The sequence below is a fragment of the Triturus cristatus genome, chromosome 4_2 (genome assembly GCF_964204655.1).
Source record: "Triturus cristatus chromosome 4_2, aTriCri1.1, whole genome shotgun sequence".
In the NCBI taxonomy this organism is placed as follows: domain Eukaryota; kingdom Metazoa; phylum Chordata; class Amphibia; order Caudata; family Salamandridae; genus Triturus; species Triturus cristatus.
The window spans coordinates 950698676-950713533 of NC_140586.1; the positions used below are offsets into that span (position 1 = coordinate 950698676).

Sequence of the window (14858 nt, forward strand, 5' to 3'; positions counted from 1 at the left end):
GGCCGTCCACCACATTTTTGTGTCCTGAAAAGAACCCCTGTCAATGTACAAAAATGACTACTGAGTCAGCGTCTTCTCCAAATTTAAATTTGAAGTTTCAACTGGACTGGTCAAGCCTTTCATTCGGTGGTGAACCAAATACCAAAACTGCCACAGCACTAAAAAAAAAAGTGTAAGTGGTACTGTAAGCTTTCAAGACACTGGCGGCAAAGGCCCACTGAAGTTGACTCAGTGGAGGGCATTGACTCAGTATTAGTTTTGTGCCCCATTGAGTACCATGAAGCTATGAGACCAATTGGGGTCTTAATTAGTCTAATCCTGCACTATCGCTTGATGTGATACTAAACCCTAGGCCTTGATAAACTGGACATAGAGGGAAATAGCATTTACAGTGCACCATTTACCAAGCAATGCCTTTACCACGCATGCCTTTACAACAAATAAATGGCAAGTATATAGCAGGGGAGTGGGGGGGGGTGTGTGTTCATGCGCGCGTGTGTGTGTGTGCGCGCGTGTGTGTGTGTGTGCTCGTTGGTGTGTGTGTGTGTAGCCATCTTGAGACTCGGCTTGAACCGAGTCACAGAAAAAAATATTTAAAAAAAAGAAAAGAGGGCCGGGTAGAAACACACTGACCCCGCTCTGCACAGGGACCCCGCATGGCCTAAAAATCATTTTTTTTAAAACAATTTCAGCGGGATCCACGGACCCTGCTGAAATTCTTTTTAAAACCAAGCACGGTCTCCTGTGCTTCATTAATTATTGGCCCCAGGTGGGCCAGGTCTTGAGGAATTTTTTTTAAATACTAGAGTGACAGACACAAAGGCCCCCCCTCCTGAAGCTGAATATTGCCCCAGGGACCTTCACCTACCCAGGGCTTCTTTAAAAATGAAAGTGGGGGAGGCTTATATGGCCTCCCACCCTGCCCAGGAACCACCACCTCCCCAGTGCTTATTTAATTATAATGGGAGGGCTCTTTGACCCCCCCACCAGCACTGGGGACAGCCACCTCCCTGGGGCTTTCTCTTTACACAAAGCAGGGGCTGCGTGGACCCCCCCCCCCCTTATCAGCCCCGGGAGCCGCCACCTTCCCAGGGCTTTAATTTTAAATAAGGCAGAGGGCCACACAGAACTCCTGCAGCCCCGGGGACCGCCGTCTCCCTGGGGCTTTTGTCAATTTGAATGAGGGGGCCCGCGCTGTCTTCCTGGAGACCCAGGGCCCACCACCTCTCCAGGGCTCTAATTTTAATTGATGCAGGGGGCACACAGACTGCCCTACAGCCCCGGGGACCGCCACCTCTTTTTTGTTAAATGTATTACAGGGGTCACATGGCCCCTCGCAGCCCTGGGGAAAATATGAAGAACCTGCTGCCAATAATGACCCTGGGCACCGCCACCCCCCCCCCCCCCCCAGGGCAGACTCCTGCTATGTCCCGGGGTGCACACCCCTGGGACATCGCTGTTTGTTGTGGCTTGGCGGGAGCTAAACCGCTCCCGCCAAGCCACAGCAAACTGTGTTCCACTTCTAGCTAGCAAGAGCAGAAAAAAATGCTCTTGCTTGCTGAAAGCGGGGCACAGAGAGGGAGCTGCATGTTAGCAGTTGCCTCTCTGTCAAACAAATGCTGGCTCCCGCAGGAGGCGGGGAGCTGGCAGGAACTGCAGGGACCCCCACGGTCCCCAACATATGTAACTGGGTGCCCTGGGTGGGACCAGGGCACCCAGAAGAGAGGTCAGGGGATTGGGTCCCCGGGGCCGAAATCAGCCAGGGAGGGGGGCCCCACAGACCCATTTCCCTATTTATTTATTCTTTAAATAAAATAAAAAGGCCTGGCGGGCCAACAATTCTTCCTGGTACGGCCAGTATGTCAGACACAGTGGGATTGCTGAGAGGTCTTCGGAGGCCATGCTCCGTTTCTCCCCCACTCTGCAAATGCGCCTCCTGTGCACTGCTGGTTAGGGGATGAAGCCCCCTTGGATGCTGAGGGTCCTTGGGGGCCAACAAGCCGTCGTGTTACCTCAAGTAAGTCCCACAGAGTGTGATTGCTGAGAGGATGTGGAGCAGATTATTGTTAATCTGCTGGTGGAGGGTCACCACTTCGCCACGGGTTCCTAATAAGTAAAAAGGAATCGACACTGGAGCGAAGTTCAAACCATAGGTCATTTATTAAGCATTCATGAATGGGGCTCCGTCCGACAAGCACCATCGAGATACTCAAGGAGAGAGCGCGCTGGAAGATGGTTGCATGGGTTTTTATAGCAAAGACCACATACAATGGACGCCCAGAGGTAAATAGAGCTTTGGGAAGAACACACAAATGAGACAATCGGCAAGAATTAACAGCCTTGGTGCCTTGTGTAACTGTTGCGTCTTGAGGTTGCACAACAAGATAGGCTATCTGACCAAAGTTTATCTAAGGCTTTACTGTTTAAAAAACCCAGTGCAGACATCAGCTGTTCTTTTGTGCTGACGTTGCATGTTTACGCAGCTTACGATGTCCCAATTCAGATTCTCTACCAATGTTTATACAAGTGCGGTGTCAAGGATAGAACCAGGCTGAAAACAGGGCAGGGGTGAAAATGAATGAGGTACAGCTTAATTAAAAAACGAAAGAATCAGATTTTACATTTCCACAAGAACTTCGAAGGCTATGCCCCTTTCTCCGCCACCATTTTGCAAACATGCCTCCTGATGGTTCTAGGGGGCCTAGAAGCCCTCATGTTACCTCCAGTAAGCCAGACACAGCAGGATTCCTCAGAGCTGGTCGGATGCCCCGCTCCCTTTCTCCACCACACTGCAAACGCAACTACTAGTTCAAAAACGTAGAAATTTGCTTAAAAAGTAAAAGATTACAAGGACATTACAGGGTCGTTATAGTTAGGAAATCGATTTTTTTTTAAAGTTAGAAATTCATTAGGCTGTGAGTGGTTCTATGGATGTTATTAGTGATGTCACTGACCATGAGTGAAGTAATATGTGAGGTCATAAGCAGAGTATTGTGGGGCGTAATAGTTAGTATAGTTATAGCTCAGGTATCTGAATTATATATATAAAAGGAGAGTGGCTTGATCTTCGACTTTACATTGAAACTGAATGACTCGGCCGTAAATGCAATTGTATCCTGTGAAGGCACGTTATGGGCATGTTGGTTTATTTAACCAAAAATATATTGAGTAACTAATTGTAAGGCATTAAAGGATTTTGGACATTTTACACAGACAATCACAAAATATTATGGTTGTTGTGGTCTCTGAAAAAAATAGCTTAACATGTGAAGTGAATACAGTGGAAAAAACTGTTGAGAGTGAAGAAATATTTTGTCAATGGATTAACAACTGCATAAAATATTGAAAAGTTGCCTCTTTTCACACTGAAATTCATATGTAATATTCTAACAACTTATCCACTACCACTCTACATTGTCGTGGAAAGCTGGAACCTCGAAGTCCTACTTCAATGTTTGATCAAATTACGTTTAAAAATAGCAAACAGATGTACACACTTACTAGCTGTATGTGATTAAGACTCTAGTCGAAACGCGTTATGCCAGGAGACTTGCCCAAATAAAGGATTATCGCTAATGCACGTTTGGATAGGCCTGTTTGCACAGAGGAGTGCGTGTTTTCTTTTGGAATATATGTGTGTGACGTGCCCTACATGCCCCAACCCGAGAGGCTGGGTGTCCCTAACGTTGCTGGCTTTTGGATATAAATGTATATATTTTACCAAGTGGCGGTCACCAGTAAGTAGTATAGTTGGGGCCTAGTTTCCATAAAAAATTCATTTTTTGTTTTACTAATAACTTTGGCTCCATTTGACGAATCTTTATGAAATGTTCAAAACTATTTTGCCACTCACTTCAGCTGCTCACTGGTAAGTTTTGTGGGGTGTCTAGCGTGGGCTAAGAAACAGGGTGTTCCCAAAACGCTTTTTCCCCCATGCAATTTCCCATAGGGATTTTAGACACGACTACAGCCCAAACCGCTGAAGGGATGTCCACCAAATTTAGCAAAAAAGTCGACCTTAGTCCAGAAAGATCTTTTTGTAATTTGGTGTATCTGTTCAGTAGCTATGGAGTTATTAAAGAAAAAAGATTTATCTATATCTAGGGAGGCATAGGGTCTGCAGATCGGACAGATCTCGTACTGCGAATTGATTGGTTGCCACCACTTCAACCTGGAAGTGGTGGCACCCATCTTGGGACTCGACCCGAGTCTAAAAAAACACTATGTAGCAGGGTAGCAATACCACACCACCCTAGGCCTGTTGGTGGGGTCCCATAGGGACCTACCTATAGCCATAAATGATTTTCTTTTTGATTTTGCTGCAAATTTGCAGAGGACCCAGGACAAAATAAAAAAAAGCTTGGGCTCCTGTGCTTGTTTATTTTTATTATGCTCCCGGGTGGGCTACATCCCTCAGGGATTAATGGAGTAATCTATATATTTGGGGGGGAGAGGGTTCGTGTGGCCCCCCCTTCCCCATCCCCCAGGGCCTAGCCTTTAAAATAAACTGGGAGAGGGGCATGCAGGCATTTTGGTCCCGGGGACCCCAGGCCCCAGCTGTAGTTGAAAAGGGAGAAGGGAGCAAGCAGCCCTCCTCCCACTATATTTTTGACAAACAACTTTATTGTTTTTTGAAACGGGAAAAATAACAGCAGAAGTCAGGTACAGCAGTGTACGGCAATTATAAGGTATCAACACGATGCCCATACAGAGAGGTCCCCAAGTTACATCAGTACAAAGAGAAGAGTCAAAACAGAGTCTTGCATATGCCCCACATTCCCACGTGTGAAGTCCGACTAATCTAATGGTCCCAACTTTTTGATATTTCGCCGGGCACCCTCTTGCTTCATACATAGGTCTCTCTTGTGCAGCGCACCAATCTACTCCCCTGCGCCATTTTGTTATAGTAGACGAGACGGTGTTCAACCAGTTGGCCGCAATGTCCCTCTTGGCCACCGTCATGACGGTGTTTAGAAACTATTTGTCAGCACCTGAGAAGATGGCCACCGCTCCCTGAAGCTCCATGGCGGTGCGGCGAACGGAGGTTATTACGGCGCTCCAGACTATCTTGGGGGAGCATTTTGCCTTCTTTTCGAGCTGACTTTGTTCCAGTCAGCTCAGCTCGCGGCCGTCATTTTGTCTTGCAGTTTGAGCGCTGTTATCGCTCGACTCTTGGTTCCACTAACATTGAAGAATGTGCTTTCCCCTTTTTTAATGGCTGGCTATTGCTTTTTTTCTCATTTTTGGCTCCTTTTTGGCTGTTTCTGGTATTTTTGCGGCATAATCTATGCTTTTGGAGTCCTGGAAATATTAACTGTGCCTCAATGTGTAACTTCATGTACTTTCCCATAGAAGTGATGAGTTCTACTGACAATATTGGACTTTTTTGATATTTTTTCTTGGGAAAGAGTGCCTTTATTTTTCACTCTGGTATTCCTCATACATGACAATTTTGGGATGTTACACTGTGAACAGTTATGAACTTGCTCCATCTTTTTAAATGGAACTTCTTTCTTTGAACGCTGTTCTATGCTCAACACTTGTGTACTGTATGAAGCTAGTCCACATAATTTGATTTCTTGGGACTATCGCTGTTTTGTTTAACTTTTAACCAAAAGTTACTTCACCCTTGGCATCATCCAACTCTTTTTCAAACAACTCAACGTTATAAATCAAAGTTTTTAACGAGGTGTTTAATATTCTTGGTGTACGATTTTTATGGCAAAGACACAAGTCACCCGTGGTGCATCCTCTTCCCTCGATCCTGCTACTTTGGTGGGCTACAATGCTTTCAATATTCTACAGGACAACATGGAAGAGTCTGATCCCACCTCAGTTTCCTCCGCCATAAGTGGAACTACTCCTGTTACTACTCGAGTATGCCTAAACCAGTCTCTAAGCTACCATCTGCTTCATCATCAGCAACACGGAAACTGGTCAAGAAAGAGCCCCCTTCTCCTTCCAGCTCTCCAACATCTATATCCATGGAACTACTTTTGGATGAATTTCGTGCTCTCAAGCCCTATATGTCAGAAACAAATGCTCGTCTCCAAAGTATCGAAGATAATTGGTCCCTTACCAATCAAAAAGTTATTCATTTGGAAAATAGAGTTGACTCTGTTCAAGTGATTGTCAACCAAGTACCTTCCATGCATCAGGAAAGCTTGGAAAATAGAAACAGATGTAATAACGTACGCATTTATGGCCTTGTGGAAGGTATTGAAGGCTCTGACCCTCTTCTTTGCTTTCGGTCTTTTCTCCCAAAGCTTCTCAATATTTCAGATTCTCCACCTCTGAATATCCAAAGAGGACCTCGTTTGGGTCGTGTCCGGCAAAATTCTTCCTCATCATCTAGACCAAGAGGCGTTATTTAGTACTTTTTGGAATATACTGATTTACTTAAGGTGTTACAGGCAGCCAAACATAAAGGTAAAAATTCTTGGCAAGGGTCTAACCTGTTTTTTGCTCAGGATTATGCAAAAGCGACAGCAGATCATTGGAAGCAGTTTTTGGATATGAGGCCTGCACTTCGAAATTTGAATGCCAGATATGTTTCATCTTTGCCTCTTTAAGGTGACTTATAAAAACAAAACTACTAACTATGAAGATCCTGCTCTACTACAACGCTTTTTGGATACTTGCAGGGAAGAAGATATGGACATTCCTCGCTCTTCATTGCCTTGAACGTTGTTGCGTGGATATCGTTGTTTCCATTTCTCGCCTCTACTTTTCAAATCTTTCTAGTCTACTTGTTTGTAGATGATGTGATTAAGTAGTTTTACTAGTTCTTTTTCCTTGGATCTGATTGTTCTGTTTTAACCTGTTGTCATTTGTTTCCCTCTACATGTTATATGTTTCGGATTATATGGTTATTATAATGTACTCTTTTTCTTTTTTATCACCAGGTATGATCCCCATGATCCCCTGATTTTGTGAACGTTCTTCAGTCTAGTTGTCCACCTCCTTTCCCCGTCCTGGAGTTTTTCGAGTGGCTGTGCCGTCTTCCTTATGGCTCCACCACCCCCATTTTCTTATTGTATGTTCATGGTATGTCTTTTTATTTTATTTTTCCTTCCTCCTATCCTCTTTTGGTCTTTCTTTTTTACTATATTTATCTCCTGGTTCTTTTTCCTACTATCATGTTCTTCCTTTCTCCTTACTTTTCTATCTTTTGTTTACATCTCTTTTCTCACAGTTTCTACACTCTCCCTGTCATCCATTTCTCTCTCACAGTTTTATTTGCTGGTCTTCTCCTTCTTTTCTCATCATTACTCATTTCTTATTTACCTATGATATTCCTTCCTACTTTTTATCTCTTCTCTGCATAATATTTTTCTTCTTGAATTCTTCTTATTGGACATGTATTTATGATGTGCTATGTTATTTTACTAGTTGCATTTCATATTAAGTTTTATTTAAAGTTTTTGCTTGTATAATTGTCGTTAAAAGTTGTATCCTGGAATGTTAAAGGTTTGGGGTCCCCCATCAAGCACCAAGCGTCAAGTTATCGCATATTGTTGGTCTAAAAGGTGATATAGTTTTACTACAAGAAATTCATGTAACAAGCAAATAAATTTCCAAACTTCAACGTCAATGGGGTGGGTCACATTTATGCATCACAGGGTTCAGGTAAACGGAATGGTGTAGCTATTCTTTGTCATAAGTGTTTAGATATTCTACTTTTGCATCAAGAGGATGATTCTGAAGGCAGATGGGTTTCAGTTTCGTTACTTGTTAATAAAATCCCTCTGATCATTTTTAATCTATATGCACCCATCACCCCAGACAAACTCTTCTGGCCTCAGATGTTCTCTAAATTGAAGTTATGTACTGATGATTACTTAGTATTGGGTGGAGATTGTAATATGGTTGTAGACCCCTTTCTAGATAGACATTCCAAATCTAAATTTATACCCTCTTCCATGCATACTCAATTTACGTCTACTATATCTCAAAGATCCCTAGTTGATTCTTGGAGGTTATGTCACCCTACTCTCCAAGAATACTCATTTTATTTGCACGTTCATTCCTCACAATCTCGTATAGACTATCTATTAATCTCAAAAGTCCTTACTCAGCATATTTCCCAATCCGACATAGGATCTATATTAATCTCCGATCATGCTCCTATATCCTTAGATTTACATTTAATCCCTCCCACTGCAGGTACTAGGAGATGGAGATTTAATGATGCCCTTCTATTAGATCCTTAATTTACTTCTGCTTTCCAGAAATTCGCAGACACTTCCTTTTTAGAAAATTAATCTCCTCTTACCTCTCTCCCTCTCATCTGGGACACCTTCAAAGCTTCTTGTAGAGATTTCATTATTTCATTTGTAGCTCAAACGAGGAAAGCATCCGCCCAGGTCATGAATTCGCTTACTTCGCGTATTAAACAACTAGAGCACTCTTATTATGCCACAAAAACCCCATCTGACTTGACTGAACTTATCAAAGCCAAGTTTACCTTTAACAAACTCTCTACTGAATCTGCCAATTTATATTTACTTAAATCTAGTGCTAAATATTATAGCGCGGAAAATAAAGATGGCAATCTTCTTGCCAATTATCTTAAAATCAAAAAAGAGTGCAATAAGATTGAATCTATTTTAACTTTAACCAACACTACAGTCCACAAAAACGAAGATATTCTTTTAGAATTTTCCAATTTATATCAACATCTTTATACCCCTGAATCTCCTTCTCGGCAGGCTGACATTTCTCGTTATCTATCCTCTATCCCTCCACCTTCATCCCTCAATGTAGATTTTTCCTCTTTGGATGAAGATATTCAAACTAGTGACATTCTTACTGCTATTCAAGCTTTTAAGAAAGGCAAAGGTCCTGGCCCGGAAGGGTTTACCATTGAATTCTATTGGCACTACTCCCCCTTTCTTCTTCCCAAATTACATCAGTTATTTACATATTTCATTTCCATTCAGAAATCTGAAGGATCTTTTCAAGAAGCGCTGATTCGCCTACTCCCAAAAGAAAACAAGGATCACACACTCTGTAAGAATTACAGGCCCATTTCTTTAGTTAATTTAGACTACAAAATCTTTGCAAAAATCCTTGCCCTTCGTTTAGATTCTTTTTTGCCTCAGTTGATTGGAAAGGAACAATGTGGTTTCATTAAAGGACGTAATTTATCAGATAATACTAGATTGTTTTTTAATGTTCTAATCAAATCTAAATCATATAAACAATCCTTAGCAACAATCTCATTAGATGCGGAAAAAGCCTTTGACAGGATCAGTTGGTCTTTTATCTTTTCTACCCTTGCTTGGTTTGGTTTTGGACCAAAATTCATTAATTATGTCTCTTTGCTTTATTCCTCTCCCAGGTCCTTTATATTAGCTAATGGACTTATATCTCCTTCCTTTCCCCTTCTTCGAGGAGTTCAGGGTTGTCCTTTATCTACACTTTTATTTGTCCTTTCCCTAAAGCCTTTTTTAATAAAAATTAGGTCGAACACAAGCATTACTGGTTTCTCTTATGTCAGTTAAAACTTTCAGCATATGCAGATGACATTTTATCATTCATTTAAAATCCAAAATCCTCTTTACCAGCCTTCTTATCAGAGGTAACTGACTTTGCCCTTGTTTCAGGTTATAAACTCAATGATGATAAGTGTGAGATCCTCCCTCTGAACAAGCTTTATTTTCACACTGACTTCTTATCTTCTTCTTTTTATTGGAACCCAGTTAAAATAAAATATCTTGGAATTTGGTTTACTTCCTCTATTAAAGATATTGTTGCTTTAAACTTAAAAGAATCACAAACTACTTTACCCTCTTCTACTTCTCGCTGGCATCCTTTATTTGTATCCTGGTGGGGTGGATTTGATTCTATAAAAATTATGCTGGTTCCAGTGATATTGTTTTACCTATCAAATATACCCAATAATATTCCTAAGTCTTTTTTACAAAACTGTATATACCATTCTTTCTAAATTTTTGTGGCATAATAACCCCTCTACGATATCTCTTAGTAAGCTTAAAAAAACCTAAGCACAAAGGTGGGGTTAATTTTCCGGATTTTTACTCATATCACTCCTCTTTTTTTTTTCTTAGAAATTCCTCTTTCTTATTGTCTGAGAGTGAGACTGATTCTCACCTTTCCCCATTGTGGGTTGACATTGAAAGCCTTTTTTCATCCTTTCTCCTTTGAAGAATTTGTTTCTCTTTCTCATGTCCCTTTGTCTTTTTCCCTCCCTATTCTTAAAAATGCTCGGAAACTGTTCCAACCACTTTTTTCATCTGTTTTAGATGAACGTGCACAGTTTATGAACTCATCAATCTGGTACACTACACAATAAACTCAACAATAAAATATTTTTTGGAAAGAATGGTTATCCTATGGTCTCAAATGGACTTACCAACTTTTTCAAGATGGCACTTGTATGCCATTTTCGGTATTGCAACCTCTCTTTTCTCTTCCCTCCTCATTTCACTCTAAATGTATATCTTTAACGGCGGTTGCTCAGGCCTCTTATAATTCTTTCTCCTCTTCTCCTCCTCCTATTCCTTCAACTCCTATTACCACATAGTTATTTAAATAACTCTCCTTCGGCATCCCTAATATACAAAACATTAATGGATATTCCAGTTTCTCATAATAAATCTGACGTTGAATGTAGTTGGGAATCTGATTTGAGTGCATCTTTCGCTATTCCATTGTGAAATAAAATCTGGGCTAAAGTAAGGAGATCTAGTGCAGCTAATACTCCTCAAATTGTATTCTTTATTTACAACAGATTCCTCATCACTCCAGCTAAACTACATAAGATTGAAACTAACATTTCCTCTTCCTGTTGGTCATGTAAACCCCCGTCTGCAGATCTCAAACATATGCTTTTTGAATGTCCAGCAATCCATACTTTTTGGACCCAGGTCTGGCGGCACATCATTTGTCATTCCCACATTCCTTTTTCTTTTTCACATATTTTCCTAGGTAGTGTCTCTGAAGTTTGCCCCCCCCCCTTTCATATTATTGACTTACTCATAGCTGTCGCATTTCAACATATCACTAAATCTTGGAAATATGCCTCTGCAGTATCTTTTCAAGCATGGTGGTATGGCGTTTGCTACAATCATAGGTTAGATAGAGCTTATGTACACCCAGTCTCGCTTGCTATTAAAAGAGAGGCTCTTTGGATGCCCGTTACTGAATTCTTAAATACTTCAGCTAAAAAATTACCACCGCATAACCCCTGCATTGGAGAAGTACCCAAACTCCCTTGAATTTACGCTTACTGTTGTTTTAATTAAAAATGTTATCATATGGTCATAAGAATATTTCGATGTTTGTAGGAATATATATGCATAATTGTTGCTTTTTTGATATATCAAGCATAACATGGATGTTTCTCCCCCATTTCTCTTATTTTCTACCTTTCTCTCCCTCTGTTTTTCCTTCCCCTTCCTGTTTTTACACTGTTATTCTATGCGCAAGTGTAATTTTTGTTTATTGCATAATATCTTATGTTTAGATCAAATAAACTTCCTTTAAACTAAAAAAAAAAACAATTTGTCAGCTCTAGACCCATCCGCCCCATCAGTGATTCTCAGGAGCGCAGCTAACGGCCTATGCGGGATTCCCAGCCCAGACCTCTGTGAGCTCCTTCTCTATGGAGTCCCAGCATCGTGCCATAACGGAGCAACTCCATACCATGTGAAAGAAATCTGCTTGGTTGTGAGTGCATCGCGAGCATGAAGCGTTGGGTCGCAGCCTTGCACTATGGATGCGTTGTGGTGTTAGCTATGCAGTGTGTAAGTTGTATAGTTGAACTAGGCGGAGTCTAGCAGAAGTGGTGACTGTTTTGGGTGCCATCTGTGTGTCTCCCCAGTCATCTTCCTCGTGGGGTCCAAACCATCCCTCCCATTGATCCCGGAGTCGGCCCAACGCGTTGGGGGTATTATTTGTTAGGGATCGATAGATACGGGAGACCCTGCCCTTCCCCAAGTTACCTGTCATGGTCTGTGCCTTGAGTGGACTATATTCCGGCAGTAGGGTGCCGTCTCTTATATGATTGTGGAGGGCGTGTCGTAGCTTCAGGCATCTGTAAAACTGAGAGGGGTGCAGGGAGTATCGGGTTTGTAGGTCTTGAAAGGTGCGCATGTGTTCACCTCCCCATACATCTCCGAGTTGTTAGATGCTGATGAGGTCCCAAGCCCTGAACCCTGAAGTCAGGAGCCCTGCCAGAGCGGCGTGTATTGGGTTAGTTTTTTGTCTATTGGGTGTGACTCAAGGTGGCACGCCAAGCCAAAAGAACCCCTCGTGTCTCCACAGGCAACGATCTAGGAACCGGCCCCCCGTTCATCATCCCCCGGATCCCAGGCAGGCCCAAGATACACAGTTGCACCTGGTATGCCAGATCCGGACAGCCTCCATTGAACCAATCATGTTTCGTAAGTAGGCGGGTCGCCAGGTAAAACAAGCATAGATTAGTCATCCCCATTCCGCCATCGAAGGATGGGATCTGACATTGGGACAGGGCCAAACGAGGTCTCTGACCATTCCACAGGAACTTGGTGGCCAGGCTGTCGAGTTCCTTAAACCAAGTTCTTGGGAAACAAAAAGGTGTATTTTGACTTATGTATAAAAACCTGGGTAGTATCATCATTTTGAAGATGGATTGCCTCCTGATAGGTATTGTGGATTGGCAATCAAAGCATTCTCTCGAGACATGGAGAGGAACCAAGACTTATTTGGTGGGGTTCACATGGAGGCTGGAGGCTTGTCCAAGGAGATGTAGCACTCAAAGACAACGGGGTCCAGATTGGGCTGGGTCAGCCAGAAAAAGCAGGACATTGTCCGCGTAGAGGGCGATTTTGTCTGCGTCCAAACCTGGCCATTTCCATCCCTTAGTTCGATCGCCAGACAGTATGAGACATGCTAAGGGCTCCATCGCTAACGCGAACAGGAACGGTGAGAGGCGACATTCCCTGTCTTGTCCTCCCTCTAATGGGAAACGGCCCGACAAAGCACCGTTAACAAGGACACACGCCTGCTGTTCGGAATATATCTTAATTAAAATTCGGAAGTGTGGCCCCAGACCCATCTCGAGCAGCACCTCCTTCAGGTATCGGCAGTCTACAGAATCAAAAGCCTTCTCAAAATCAATGAGGAGAAGCGCTAAATAAGGGGTCAGTGACTGGCGGTGTGTGCGTGCTAAGTAGAGGAGTTTGAGGCAATGTCTGGTGTTTCGAGATGGCATAAATCCACATTGGTCAGGGTGGACCAGTTTGGCGAGGTAGGGCCTCAGTCGATTGGCCAGAACTGATGCAAATATTTTAACTTCCGCGTTAATGAGAGAGATGGGGCGATAGTCGGAGCATAGCACTGAGGGGGGTTGAGACTTGGGGATTACCACTATGGTGGCGGCATCTGTTTCCGGTCGAAACGACCCACTCTCGACTGCCTCAGCGTGTACGTCTAGAAGACGGGGAACAAGTGTATCACGAAAGGCCGCGCAGAACTCCTGGGGGAGCCCATCGGGGCCTGAAGTTTTACCTGAGGCGGTGCGGGGGATGGCATTGCTGATCTCTTCTCGAGTGATGGGCAGGTCTAGGACAGCACTCTCCGCCTCATAAAGACAAGGCAAAGAGATGCGCTCCTGGCGGAGCAACTCAGGGAGTAAAGCCCAGAGTAGTAAGCCGTGACACTCTGGGCCATCACCACCGGTGAGCAGTGGATAGTGCCGTCCAGGTCCCTGATCTCTGGGATTATGTGATTGGATGTAGGGTACATGGCCAGTCAATGCAGAATCTTGCCATTTTTGTCCCCCACCCATACACCTGGTGTAGGAAGGTGGAATCTGACTGCATGGTTACCCCCATTTTTTTCCTGGTGTTTTGCTAGTTTTTGACTAGTCTGGCTGGAATCCTGCTATCCATGACCCCAGTCTATCTGCTTTCGCCCTTAAATTGATTGCGTGTTCTTTAGGTACACTCCAGATTGGATACTGGCGAACCCTTATCAGTCCCTAGTATATGGTACACCATGTACCCAGGGCATAGGTACCCCAGAGGCCTCCCAGGGGCTTCAGCATGTATTATGCCACCCCTGAGAGACCATTCAAAATGGCACCACAGGTCTACTACTGCAGCCTGTGTAAGGTGGTGCATGCACCCCTTACTTAGATATAGGTTACCTATATCTATTCTAAATCACTGCACATATAAACCTATCAGTCACCGTTATGGCAGGCCTTATCAATCCTGAAGGCAGGGTGCTGGGTTTTATGTGAGAGGGGGCCCCTGCATGAGCAGAGCCCCTCTGAAGCCTTCGGAACCTATTCTCCGGGGTTGTCTGTGATGCAGTCAAACCATATATACTTAAGTGCATTCAATCCTCGCAGTAAATGCTATCTTTAAAACGGCTGCTTAGAAACATGTCGTGTTTGGTGTCAAACACCTTGAAGTCATACCTCCACACCAGTAACTGGTGTGGGAGTTATGATTCCTGCCTTCTAGAACCACTGCTGTGGGTCACCGGTCTACCTGGTACCAGGTTTCTCGACCTGGACAGCACAAAATGGATGCTGCCAGCCACAGACATGAGTCTGCCCTCCTGCTGCTGAGCTGAGCTCGAGCAGGGGAAGGCCTGACAATAGGTTCCCTGTCACAGGGAGGTGTGACCACCTCCCAGAGGATTTAGTGTATTCGGGAGTGCCTGAAAGTCTGCACTTGCGGCACATTTGGCATTTGTGCATAGTCCAGCTTAAACCAGTTGCAGGAGCCATTTGCTCCTGCTCTGGTGCGAAACTGGACAAAGGACATGGGTGCAACCACCCCTCTGTCCTGTCCCTCCCCTAGGAGGGTCCCCAGAGTTTTTCCAACTCCTTCCTTGGGTAT

At 43.5% G+C, this 14858-nt stretch overlaps 1 protein-coding gene across 1 annotated transcript in view; it reads left to right on the forward strand.

Moving 5' to 3' along the window:
- The window catches only part of LOC146839070 (uncharacterized), a 56050-nt gene that overhangs the window by 16611 nt on the left and 24581 nt on the right, over positions 1 to 14858 (forward strand). The window contains exon 2 of the mRNA XM_085603071.1: positions 6906 to 7047. The gene's annotated coding sequence lies outside the window, so the exon portion shown is untranslated. The remainder of the gene's footprint in view (positions 1 to 6905; positions 7048 to 14858) is intronic.